General features: G+C 41.5%; 1 pseudogene; it reads right to left on the bottom strand.

The window, feature by feature from the left end:
• Positions 1-6,953: 6,953 nt before the first annotated feature.
• LOC140948894 (uncharacterized) lies at positions 6,954-11,515 on the bottom strand (annotated as a pseudogene).
• Between the last annotated feature and the right edge of the window lie 941 nt (positions 11,516-12,456).

Genomic DNA, 12,456 nt, shown 5'->3' with positions numbered 1-12,456 from the left:
TTACAATGTTGTTCGGTCCCTTGTGCTGAATTTCCCTTTTTTCCCATACTGGTGGTACCTTCGGAAGGTTTATTCGTGTCCTGGATATCTGTGCAGGTTGAGTTTTCATACACGAAGTCATATTCGTATCCACTTGATGTTTCTATTATCCAAGCCTGTTCGGCATCAAGAGGCAAGCTAAGGTGGAATAATTAGAAATTTTACTTCGGTTCTTAATGGTTTCGTATGTAAATCTCAAAGTTGAAGAGAGCCGCGAGGTAGAGTCTTGTTGAGGCGGCGAAAACAAAAAGGTTAGTCCGAGCCCCTAACAAGTCAGTCTCCCACAAAGACGTTTTAAGGGGAGCTCGTATGGGGAGGGACGAAATACGAGCTCCCCTAAAATGCCTGCGTGGGAGGCTACTAATGCAACCGGGGCAAGTAATCTAGTTAGGGTCTAGTACCCACGCGTCCGTAACACTAAATAAACATTCAGTTCAGAACACACTATTCTCATGCACTATGATTTTATATTCATCTTTTAATTTCAGTCAAGTTTCCTTTCTTTTTTCCTTTTTTTCTATTCCAGTGGCTTTAATTATACCACACGCTCTGTGATTGGTCAATTTAGTCGGAGCCACGTCCTATCCAATTTCGCCAGTGGATATGGAGTTCAAATCCACCGGTGGTTTGGACCGGGCCATTTCCGGATTTGCGACTTGTTTTTAATAAATTTTTACGTTTATGTATATAAATAATACTCCTGCTTATATCTAAATGCAGTAACTGTTCACTACAGTGTAGTACGGTTATTGAACTTGTTTCTTTGCGTATTGCTTCCATTCAGCTGGACACTGACAGTGGTGGATCCAGACCTTCAGTTAAAGGAAGGGGCGGGGGGGGGGGGGGGGGCGGTCATCCAGACCCTGAGATAAGGGGGGAGCGGTCTCAAAGAAATTTTTTTTCGGCCCTTCGGGCCTCAGTTTGGTCTAAAACTAAGGGGGGGGGGGCCCTCCCCTGGATCCGCCACTGACTGATGTGTATGTGTTTCAAATGTACATTACGCGCGTGCTCCGGCTTGTTTAGCCAACGTGTTCATCTACAGTATACTGTTGCGGATTGCATTATATGATAGTGAAAGCAATAAAGATGAACAAATAAGTCATGCTTTTCAACATTGGACTACTGGTAAAACTCCGGTGGCGTAGCATGATTAAATATTAGCATTCATGTAGACGGTCGACGAATAACATAATTGCAACAAGAAGAGTCCATTGTTTTAAAGTCGCAACACAGGTGGCCCAAGCATAATATGAGAGTTTGTATGGGAAATTTTGATGAAATAAATGAAGTAAAAGCCATAAAAGTTATCAATTAAGTGTAAATATTGTTACCCGGAGTCGTTGTCTTTGTTTTTACGAAGTTGCAGCGCGATTTGAGTACTTTTACATCATCTGACCTTTTTTGGCCGCGCGACACGACTCGTTGAGTTGTATAATTTGAGCATCTAGTTGAGCAGATTCTTCACAAAAAAAAATCATTTCAGTCCACTTACCCGTGGTCTTGTTTTCTGATTTCTTCAACTGGAACTTTCGTTAAACCCTTGTTACGTGTTACATCTTTTGTAAGCTTAAAGTGTTGACCTGATTTTTCTCCATTTTCAGGCGGCTTTTCGGTGTTTAAAGACATAATTTTCTTTTTCCCTTTGTGGCCCTTTCTCATATTATTACAGGTAAATTAGTGAAACCTCCTTGTTAACAATACTTCTTGTTATTTCAAGAAATGGTAAAGTAATTTGGTGGTTCGTGTTTGCATCATTGCTGCTTGTATGCGGTATGCATTGCAACGGTAACGTATTTCCAAAACAGCGCGCGGACTTCGTCGTTTAACTATTTCGCGTTCAAAAAGATGACGACAACAATGGCTTTCTAAAATAATTCTAAATAACGGCTTTTTTGAACAATAGAGACCATAGGGCAGAGACCTTAAGATTCTAAGATGAGGACGACCAGAGTTTGACTAATAGTAGTCGCGGGTCGCGGGTCGCGGGTCCAAAGTCGCGGTCGCGGGTCCAAAGTCGCGGTCGCGGGTCCAAAGTCGCGGTCGCGGGTCCAATGTCGCGGTCGCGGGTCCAATGTCGCGGTAGGGGAAAATGATTTGGGGTTCGAGGTAACAGCTGAGTGAAAACGACTGATATGAACACAATATAAAGGGAAAAAATCTTTTTTATGCACGGTACCCTACGGTAGCCAATTTACAGGTTACGGATGTCGGAGTCAACAAAATAATGTCTCAAGAAAAGACCTAAAAGAAAAAGCTGGCCGACTTTTGTGTTCACCGCAAGTTTATTTTGTTTTTCTTTCCTTCGGGCTCAGTTATGTGTAAATTCAGCTTTGAATATACTTAGGCATAACAGTATCTGATTAAAAAGTTACCATAAGTTACCATTGCTTTCGTCTTGTCGATGAATTGCTCACAAATGCTTAGGGGTTCATTTACTGAACAATATGCGATACACGTCATAGACTACAGATTATAAACGTTACAACAAGTTAAAGCCTTTTTTTTAAAAAAATCGAACGCGGGCTGAAAAAGCTACGAGTCTGTCGGTAGAAGAAACGAGAACTCTTATATTTAACAAATTTTTTAGGCAAAACTGAAAGAAAATGTAAATAGGCGCATGAAACTTCATTCAAGCGGTATTCAAGGCATGAATTTAATATGGAAACGAGTAAAAATCCACAGAAAGGAGTCTGTTCCTCGAAGCAAGATTTTCGCTTAATGCTTTTATTTTTACAACTGAGACAGCAACCCAGAGTGTTCAATATAACTTCTTGTTCTCTTCACCTAAATGGCAACCAGGACAACCTGACAATAGGAAGCCATTCAATGTGCGTCTCAGTCAAATCTTGAAAACATGCATCGTAATATAACTAAGTGAGTAAGTAGGTAAGGAATATCATGAAGCTGAAAAAGAAAGTAAACCAGACACTGAAAACGGTAAGTTATCAACTCCACCAGAGCTAAGAAAAGACAAGAAATTAGGTAAGTAATTCCAGATTCCAGGTACTGGATTCAACTCTTTTTCAGTAGAACCAAGAGACTATGATCTATTCTCTCTTGGTAGAACTTGGATTCCGGATTTCAGTCGTTAGTGAGAACAAACTCCTATCTGTGGACAAGAGAGGATAAATCTCGAGCTTTATCCCCTCTTGCTGTGGATTATTTCTTGTTTCTATATTAAATTCATGCCTTGAATACCCACTTGAATGTACTTTACTGGCACTTCAAGCCCAACGTCTCTCCTCCTCTTTCCAGTTACTTGTGCAAAGAGTTTATTTTGGGAGTTTGCGGCCAGGAAGTTTTTCCACAAGCGTTTTCTTTATTTTTGCCGAAAACAGTTGTTAAAATTGAAACAGTTCTCGTTTCTTCTACCGACAGACTCGTAGCTTCTCGAGCCCGAGTTAGCATTTTTTAAAAAGGGTTTTAAGAGGCAGTCTCCCTAAAAGCGGTCCACTCGATTTCGCGACAAAAAATACTTTTCCTTTATTTTTTGTCGGTGTAGAGGCTTTAGTAGGTATATACTAAAATCGCTACTTTTGTTTTCAAATTCTTATTCTTAGCTCTGCTACAAGCCAAAAACGAATTGAGTCCGTCTCGCCTTCTCAGAGAGTGTTTCAAAGACTGAAATTGATGGATTTTGAAAAGCGCGGTGTAAACAAACGAATGCCCGCACAAAAAATCTGTTCGATTCAGTTTTTTTAGTTAACCTACGATAGTTCACAGGCTAAATAAAAATATCTTTGATCAAAACGTGTTCAAGTTACAGTGGTTCAAAGAATACCTATTTTGCAGCTTAATCCAAACCCTGAAAGTAACAAAGATTTGAGGGAAAATATCTCAAAAGTTGCGGCCTAAATCTGGTTTAAAAATCATATCAAAGTAAAGTTTTAAGACTATTTTTTTGGTTTATAGGCTCAGACTTGTGGGTATCTTCTGGGATTGCAACCAACAGTAGATTGTAATCTGCCATTTTGCGTATTTGCATAATTATTGGCTGTGTCAGATGTCATGATTGTACAGATTAAAAGTTCCATGAAATTGCCTCTTTTGACACTTGAAATCGTCTCCGGCCTCTAAAAGAAAGTAATTAGGCTTCTTTAAGTACTTTTGAATCGAAAGAGATATAGTAACAGGGATTATCATGCATGTTACTGATTACCAGGATCAACTGGCGGGCGCCGTCGTCTACCTGCACGGAACAGTAAACAATGTTTTTAATAGAATTCTCTAGATCAGAAGTTGATCCAAGCTCTCTAAGTAATGAAAATAATATCACTACCCCGGGATACAAAACATGTACAAGAAAGGCGACGTAGAATTTTAAGTTCTTTCCGCAATTTCAGAGTGAATTTCACCGCGGTGCATAAATTATTGTAACAATCAGGCTGTTTAAAAACGTTGGACGCACAACAAAAACAATTAGTCATTTACCGTTTTATCTGTTCTCGGTAAATAAGACGCTTACCTTTACTTTAGATTCTTGATGGAAGAAGTCTATCCGGCCAGCTGAAGTTATGCAGTTTCGTTAATTTTCAAAATCAAATCATAGCGTGATTTGTCACGTAATATTATGGTCACGTGGCTACGTAACCAGTCGGCGGCCCAAATCTTTGTGATAAACGAAATTTCTGTTTCTCTCCAGAAAAAAAAAAGCCCTAATTGAATGAGTTTTTCCTCCTTAAATTGCACAAAATGCGTATCACCCGGTCGAGGAATTTGTATTGGTAATGAATCATTATTTTCACGGCATGGACTTCACCCTTCGATATTTTCCGGCCCGGCCCGCATAGACGGAGTGAGGGTGGGGGACAGTGGGATACCACTGATACCCGCTTTTGTTCTCGTAAGATACCAATATAGCTAAAGATTTGTAAAACGTTTGATACTGAATGCCTGAAATTACTTTGAAAAAGAATACTATATACCTAAATAAGTATATCAGGACTGAGACAGACCGTACAACCTTTTTTATTTATCAAAAAAACTAGTATTAGCGTCCAAGGACAGGGAGCGAGCCTGCTACGGGCGGGGTAAGGCGGCATGCTCCCCCAGAAACGCCACTTCTATTATGTTCTTAGCCTGCGTATCAGGCGCTTGGAAGTAGTGGGCGCAAGAAAGAACGGGTGTCTCCGCGTGTCTCCCTCGCGCGCGCCCGTTCTTTCTTGAGCCCACTACTTCCAAGCGCCTGATACGCAAGTTATGTGTTCTGAGAGAACAAATAAATATACAACTAAAATAAATAGATAAATGATCTTTAATCACAGGTTGACAAGGTCCTGCCTTTGTTTATAGTGCTCATACAGAGCCCACTGCGCCTGTCCTCAACTCTAACGACTCTAGCAAATTGAAAAGCTTACGAAGGTATATTATCCTTAAACCTCGCATTTGGACCCGCTCTATTATACTAGGCAGATGGGCAGGAAAGGCGTTATATCAAGCCATGCAACATTGTATTCTAGGACGGAACGTAAAGGAGCGACGCAGATAGCCGCAAGGTCCACTACACCGATTTCCTGGGAGACACCTCCCCCCTCCTCCGCCCCCCCCCCCTGCCTAGAACCTTGTGCGAACGAACTGTTTTGAGTACTTGTTGATCAGTTCGTAAAGGGGGTAGCTGAGGGTCGCTTTACGAAACGCACCCGTGGCTCTTTACACTTTGTACCATAGCTTCATCAAGAAAAAGTTTGGGACGCAGATGGAAATTGACAGTGGCACTTCTTAATTCTTCTTGGGCTTAGGTGGCCCATCAGATCCTATAACAAGTACTGGAATATATTCTTCGATATTTTGACACACTGAAAGCCACTTGAACTGGCAAGCAATATTGGTGCAATTTGGAAGAAATCGGGAGACACACCCAGATAAACTGATAACTTTCGGTTGACTGCAATTCGGTCATGCGAGTCTAATCCGGTAGATGCTTTTGGTCAGCATATTTCGATCTCTGTGACAACGTTCATTTACATAAAAAAACTGTGTCTTACTATCAAAAATTTAGAAAAAAAGATCATTTATATCCTTATCGTGGCACTAAAATTCCTGAACAAAATTGAGCCCGGATACCTGAAAACCCAAAACCGGCGGCCAGGCCACTCCTTTAGAACGTCAAAATTACGTAACCGCGATGTCAGCAAGATGTCACATTAAAATACATGGAAACTACAAGATTCCCTGTAGGTGCATTTTTAAAGACTATTGCATCCGTTCTTTGGAAACGTTTTTGTCGTACTAACTATTTTGGCCTCTGATATGGGACATTCTAAGTTGACAGCATAAGGGATTAGAGACCAGGTATCACAGGCCACCCAACCGGGTTCCTAATCTCAATTGTTGCACATGCGATTTCACTTCTTTAAGCAACAAACTTGAAAAACAGGAATCAAATTTTGCTCTAAAAATTATGCTTTGCCAAGCCCGAGAAATGAATTCTCATGTGCAACAATTACAATTAGCGACCTGGCAGGTTGGGGCAAAAGGGTTGGTAGTTCACCTCTCTAATCCTTTATACTATACGTGAATTTTAGAAATGTACCATATAAGAGGCCAAAATAGTCATTACAAGAAACTGGTTTGAAATGAACGGATAAAAGAGGGTTCAAAAAATGCACCTAAAGCCAACCTTACACCTCGTTGGCCTGCTGCTTACGTGATTTTTGAAAGCGTTTTAAAGGAAGGGATTAATATAGCCTGCAAGGCGTATTTTGCTGTGCGATCGATTTGAACTGTAAAAAAGTGATTCCAAGGAAAAGGTTGCCTGCCCATCCTCATAGGGTCGCACGTTAAAAGAAAAAAAAAAACCTCTGGGCTAGGGGATTAATAAGGCCAGTGGTACCATGCCGTAGAAAATGATCCATTACCAATAAAAATTCCTCGGCCGGGTGATACGCATTTTGTGTAATTTAAGGAGGAAAAACTCATTCAATTAGGGCATTTTTTTTTTCTGGAGAGAAACAGAAATTTCGTTTATCACAAAGACTGTGGGTAGCCTGGTTTCCACAGGAGTTGGTGTCATCATGTAACCCACCAGTACCAAACCCAATTCTAGAGTCACAGGAATTGCAATGGTTTTCCTGGTTACTAATGATACCGATCCTGGCTTTGGAATGGACTCTGCCGACCACATGACTGTTGAACCCTTCTTTGTTACACCCAACCTGCAGGGACGCCTCAGGACCAATCAACAATTTCCACGTGTCGCGACCAAGAGAAGTAGCGCGAAATTGTCCGTCAGCGATCAAAGAGTGTAGAGAACTGGCGCTCCTGTTGATTACAATGAAACTGATCTGCTGACCGATCTTCATGCCGAGGCAGATCTTGGAGAAGGATGTGTTCCAGCAGGAGGGCAGTTTGGTCTCCTGGGAGTCAAATCCGGTCTTCCCTCCATCAAGGTTAAAAGTTTCGTTGTTCCTCCAGAGGGAGGCATCGTAATGAAAGGTTTGCTGTGGAAGAAAAAACACAGTTCAATGGCCTTTACCTGTAAGTATATTTCATCGTGAGATCGTCGAGATATAGTAGGCTGCGAGCAGTCTCTTGTTTTTCTTTGCAAAGTTACTGCAAGAGAAACCCAAGCAGGCGAGCCGCGATAAACGAGGGCGAGGTCTTTTCTCGCCTGATCCTAATCCCTTATTGTAACATAAGGTCGTGGTTTGCAATCGCGCTGGCTGAGAACTAGACGGATTTTAAGAGAAAAGGCGGACTGCAAGCAGTCTAAGATATAGCGCGTCTTACCTTTAATGGCGGCCATGTTGATTTTCAAATGTACCGAGGGGGCGGGCATCGGGGATTATATCTGTAGAGGCAAGGCGACGAGAAAAATATTTTTCCCTCTTCCTTCCAAACCGCCCCCGCCCCCTAAGTAGTTTTGACACTCATGAAGATGGCAGCCCGTAACGCAAAGCACTCGATCTCGACGACCTTACAGAAAAATATAGGACTTTGAACAGTCTAAGCTTAGCTAAATTGTAAGCATTCGTTTCTTAGCCTGAGAAAACAGCAGACATTTCACGACCTCATTACTGCGGGATTCCCAGCGAAATGATGTCTGAGAAAAGCGTAGAAATTCCACTGCTGATGACGCGTCACTACCCAGATCTCGATAGTCCCTCTGATTGGCTGAAGCAAATCTGCCATGTAGTAGGACCAATCAAAAGCATTACCCAGATCTTGACAGTGATACGTCATCAGTATGGCCATTAGTTTGCAATACCATAGTCCCCCTCTACTCGCTCAAAGCAATTCTAAAACCCCAACGACGAGGTGTTTAGTCGACCTAAATGCACGACACAACCGTAGAACAAGTCTGAACATTAAATAACATGTTGCCAAATAAAATTTCACACCTTGCTACCGTTCATCTTCATGACGGGTGTCCATCCTCCATCTCCACATCCAAAATCTCCCATGTGACAAAGAATTTGAGTAGGTCTTGAATCAAAGATGACTGTTACTACCTGGCTTTGGTTCAACCTACACACAGAGGCAGTTTTTGTATAGAAAATCATGCGACATTAATGACACGAGAACACTAGTGATCCCTTACTCCAACTGGACCCAACAGTTAAAGCTTTGTCCCCTTGTTGCTTCAAACCCTCCAAGCTACATCGTCCGAAGGCAATTAAACGGTAGTATTCCTAAAGTTAGACAAAAAATCTGAGATGACAATTTTGCCCAAATGACCTATTATGATAAATGAATCAACTGAGCCTCACCTCAAATCAGGCTCTACTTTTGTTTTGCTTGGTAAATAATATTCCGAGGGGCGAGGCAAAACGAAATAGAGCCTGATCATTGCTCGACCATGCAAGAGAAAATGTATGAAAGTTGCTAAAATTGGGCCTGATCTCTAGGTAAATGAGCCTAGCGCTTTTAGAAGTTACATGATCTAATAGTATTCATTACTGAGCTTATGAAATATAACATGTCGGTTGGAACTGTATGTAATATACAACTCTTTTACAGCCTCCTTCTCAGGCTCTCAGCGGCAAATCCATGGGCCTGGGAATGAGTTTGCCATGTCCTCCCCCCATAACCCGTAGTTAATGTACTTATATTCGTAGAGGGAATCTTTCTGTTTGTAAGCATTTGTCGTGAATTATATAAGTAGATGTTGAAAAAGACGTTGATCATGTTACCTACTTTTGTGGCTCAAAATGATACAAGTCTTGACATCACTTTATAGCTGAAAAAGAAATAACAATCCATTTTTCCTCTTTAAATCGGTTCAATTTCCTCATCTAAGATAATAGGAGACGATCTTCGCAATCCCAGTCGGCATGCTGTTCACACTGGCTAGGCAGTTCGTCGGTTCGCGATCGTTACACACAGTACCCCACGAAATTGAAAAGGGAACCGAGGCCGGAAAACTTAGTTAGCACACAAGCTCGAGTTACTGATAAGGAACAAACTGGACAATTTCAAGTTTGTCTTTCTTGTCAAATAACATTGCGGATAATCGACTGAGTCGCGGTCATGCAGAAACGCAGGCTGCTGATTGCAGACTGTGCAGACACTGCAGACTGTCCTGATTGTGCAGACTGCAGAGTGTAGGCTGTGCAGACTTCGCACCGCTAGACTGCAGCCTGTTCAGACTGCAGACTTTGCAGACCTTACAGACTGTCCAAACTGTGCAGACTATCCGGACGGCAGACTGCGCAGCCTGTGCAGACCACAGACTGCCCAGACTGCAGACAACGAAGACTGTTGATTGTTCAGACTGCGAAGACTGTCCAGACTGGAGACTATGAAGCGGACTGTTTTGACTGCAAAGACTACGCAGACTTTTGCAGGATGTGCCGACCGTGCAAACTGTGTGTGTGTGGTTTTTTTTTCACAAAAGCGTAACTTAACGTTTATTACCTACTTCGCAAGATACTCCAACAAAACCTTCTCTGCAATTGCAATAAAAAGTATGATGGTAGAAGCTTGACACACACGTACCTCCATTGCGGCACGGCGAGGAAACGCAAGAGGTCTGAAATAGTAATATTTCGAAATATCATCGAACATTTTCTACAAAAACAAATCAGTTATTTAGAGTAGATTATCACTGAATTTACAACTACCTTCAAGAAGGAACTTAAATGATGGGAGGTCTTGTTTCTTTTATACTTCTCGGGGTTGCTGTTCTTTTCAGAGGACAACAACTCGCACCAAATCTTTTCATCGGCTGCAGTTTCGATGGCGGCCAGATTAACAGACAAGCAAGAAGGATTTCTCAAGCAATTAATGTTGCAGGCAAGCTTGTCGGAGACAGTGAATGTTTCAAGTCTAGGAACATTTAGATAGTGATGATCGTCTTGCATGAAAAAATCTTGGCGAAACCCGGAGTCCAAACCTGTAGAAAGGACAGTATTTAAAAAAATTCGAAAAACAGCAGAGTATCGAAAACGCTGAAAGTTATTAAAATATATTTTCAAAGCAAAAACGCCTTTATAGCGCAAAATGTTTTAAATCTAAAAAGAAGTTAATATTACAACTTTCTTTAATTTTCCAGACATGTTTCGACGGTACATCCGTCATCTTCAGTGTTACATATTTTGAAATCGCCGTTGAATTTAAAGCGCGCGCGATCTTACAAAGTTCGTTACATTGCGTTGTCAATATTGCGTACTAAAACAAAGTTAAATGAGTGACGCTTAGTTCTTTACAGGGAGAGAGTCAGGTTAATGTGTTTCACCTGCTGGTTGAGATCGGGCTTCTCCCATTTTATAAACATGGATTCCTTAAGCTTCACTTGGTACTTAGTGGCTGCAGAGTCCAGGATCTCGAAGCAATCCGGTGTGTAGGATGCTCTACAAAACTCTGAACCCTGCAGATGTTTAAAAACGTTCGAAGACCTGTCTGAAAGTAAGTGCTCGCGCACTCGTGTGGAGAAGTGTCGGCTGGTTTCACCAACATAACAAGCATTACAACTTGCACACGAAAATTTATAAACCACACGCGTGCGTAGCCCCTCAGGGACAGCATCTTTCACATTAAAAAGATTCCTGACTTTGAAAGTAGTAAAGACTAACCTTAAATCAATAGGTTTACATAACCGGTTAGCAAGTTTGCGTATACTCTTCTGTGCCGTGACTGAGGAGTGCCCAACGTAAGGGATTTTGAAGAAGAACTTAGGCGTTTCCTGGGGCTCGACTCCTGAATAGGGCTGTGTTTTCCCTCCCTTGACTGCTGTCTGAATATATTTAGAAATATATTTGTTGATAAGGTTTTCAGGGAAGAGATTCCTCCGCAGAATGACAGACAATTTTTGAAGGTCAGTATGGAACCCCATCCAAGTGTTGTTTATCTTAAAAGTTCTATGAATCAAGGTTTTGATTAACCCCAATTTGTAGGTAAAGGGGCAAAAACTCAGATAACTAGTGAGCAGACCTGTGAAAGTCTTTTTCCGGTAAACGGTGGTTGCACTTTGGTGTGGGTCAGTGTTGTTGATTAGAACATCTAGGAAAGGTAGAACATGGTCAGTTTCCCGCTCCATTGTAAAGCGTATATTGGGGTGTTGATTGTTGATGTAATTGAAGAAAAGGGTTGCATCCCGTTCAGAGTGGAAAAGGCAAAATGTATCGTCTACGTAGCGACGATAGAATAATACCTCTGAATCCCCGTATTGATCCAACCATATATTCTCATGGTGACCCATAAAGAGATTGGCGAGAACAGGGGCAAGGGGGGACCCCATGGCTACACCACCCACCTGATCATAGAAGTTACCTTTGAACAGGAAGTGAGTTTCCTTGGTAGCAAACTCAAACGGTTATGTAAACCTATTGATTTAAGGTTAGTCTTTACTACTTTCAAAGTCAGGAATCTTTTTAATGTGAAAGATGCTGTCCCTGAGGGGCTACGCACGCGTGTGGTTTATAAATTTTCGTGTGCAAGTTGTAATGCTTGTTATGTTGGTGAAACCAGCCGACACTTCTCCACACGAGTGCGCGAGCACTTACTTTCAGACAGGTCTTCGAACGTTTTTAAACATCTGCAGGGTTCAGAGTTTTGTAGAGCATCCTGCACACCGGATTGCTTCGAGATCCTGGACTCTGCAGCCACTAAGTACCAAGTGAAGCTTAAGGAATCCATGTTTATAAAATGGGAGAAGCCCGATCTCAACCAGCAGGTGAAAAACATTAACCTGACTCTCTCCCTGTAAAGAACTAAGCGTCACTCATTTAACTTTGTTTTAGTACGCAATATTGACAACGCAATGTAACGAACTTTGTAAGATCGCGCGCGCTTTAAATTCAACGGCGATTTCAAAATATGTAACACTGAAGATGACGGATGTACCGTCGAAACATGTCTGGAAAATTAAAGAAAGTTGTTTTGTTTATACGACTATCTATATTGTTGCTGCTATCTAGAAGTTAATATTAGTGTTTTGTTGACACTTAAAAACACCAGGACAAGATTTTTAAAATTAAT

Source organism: Porites lutea, chromosome 9, assembly GCF_958299795.1.
Source record: "Porites lutea chromosome 9, jaPorLute2.1, whole genome shotgun sequence".
NCBI classification, from domain to species: domain Eukaryota; kingdom Metazoa; phylum Cnidaria; class Anthozoa; order Scleractinia; family Poritidae; genus Porites; species Porites lutea.
This window is presented reverse-complemented; position numbering and strand designations above follow the sequence as displayed.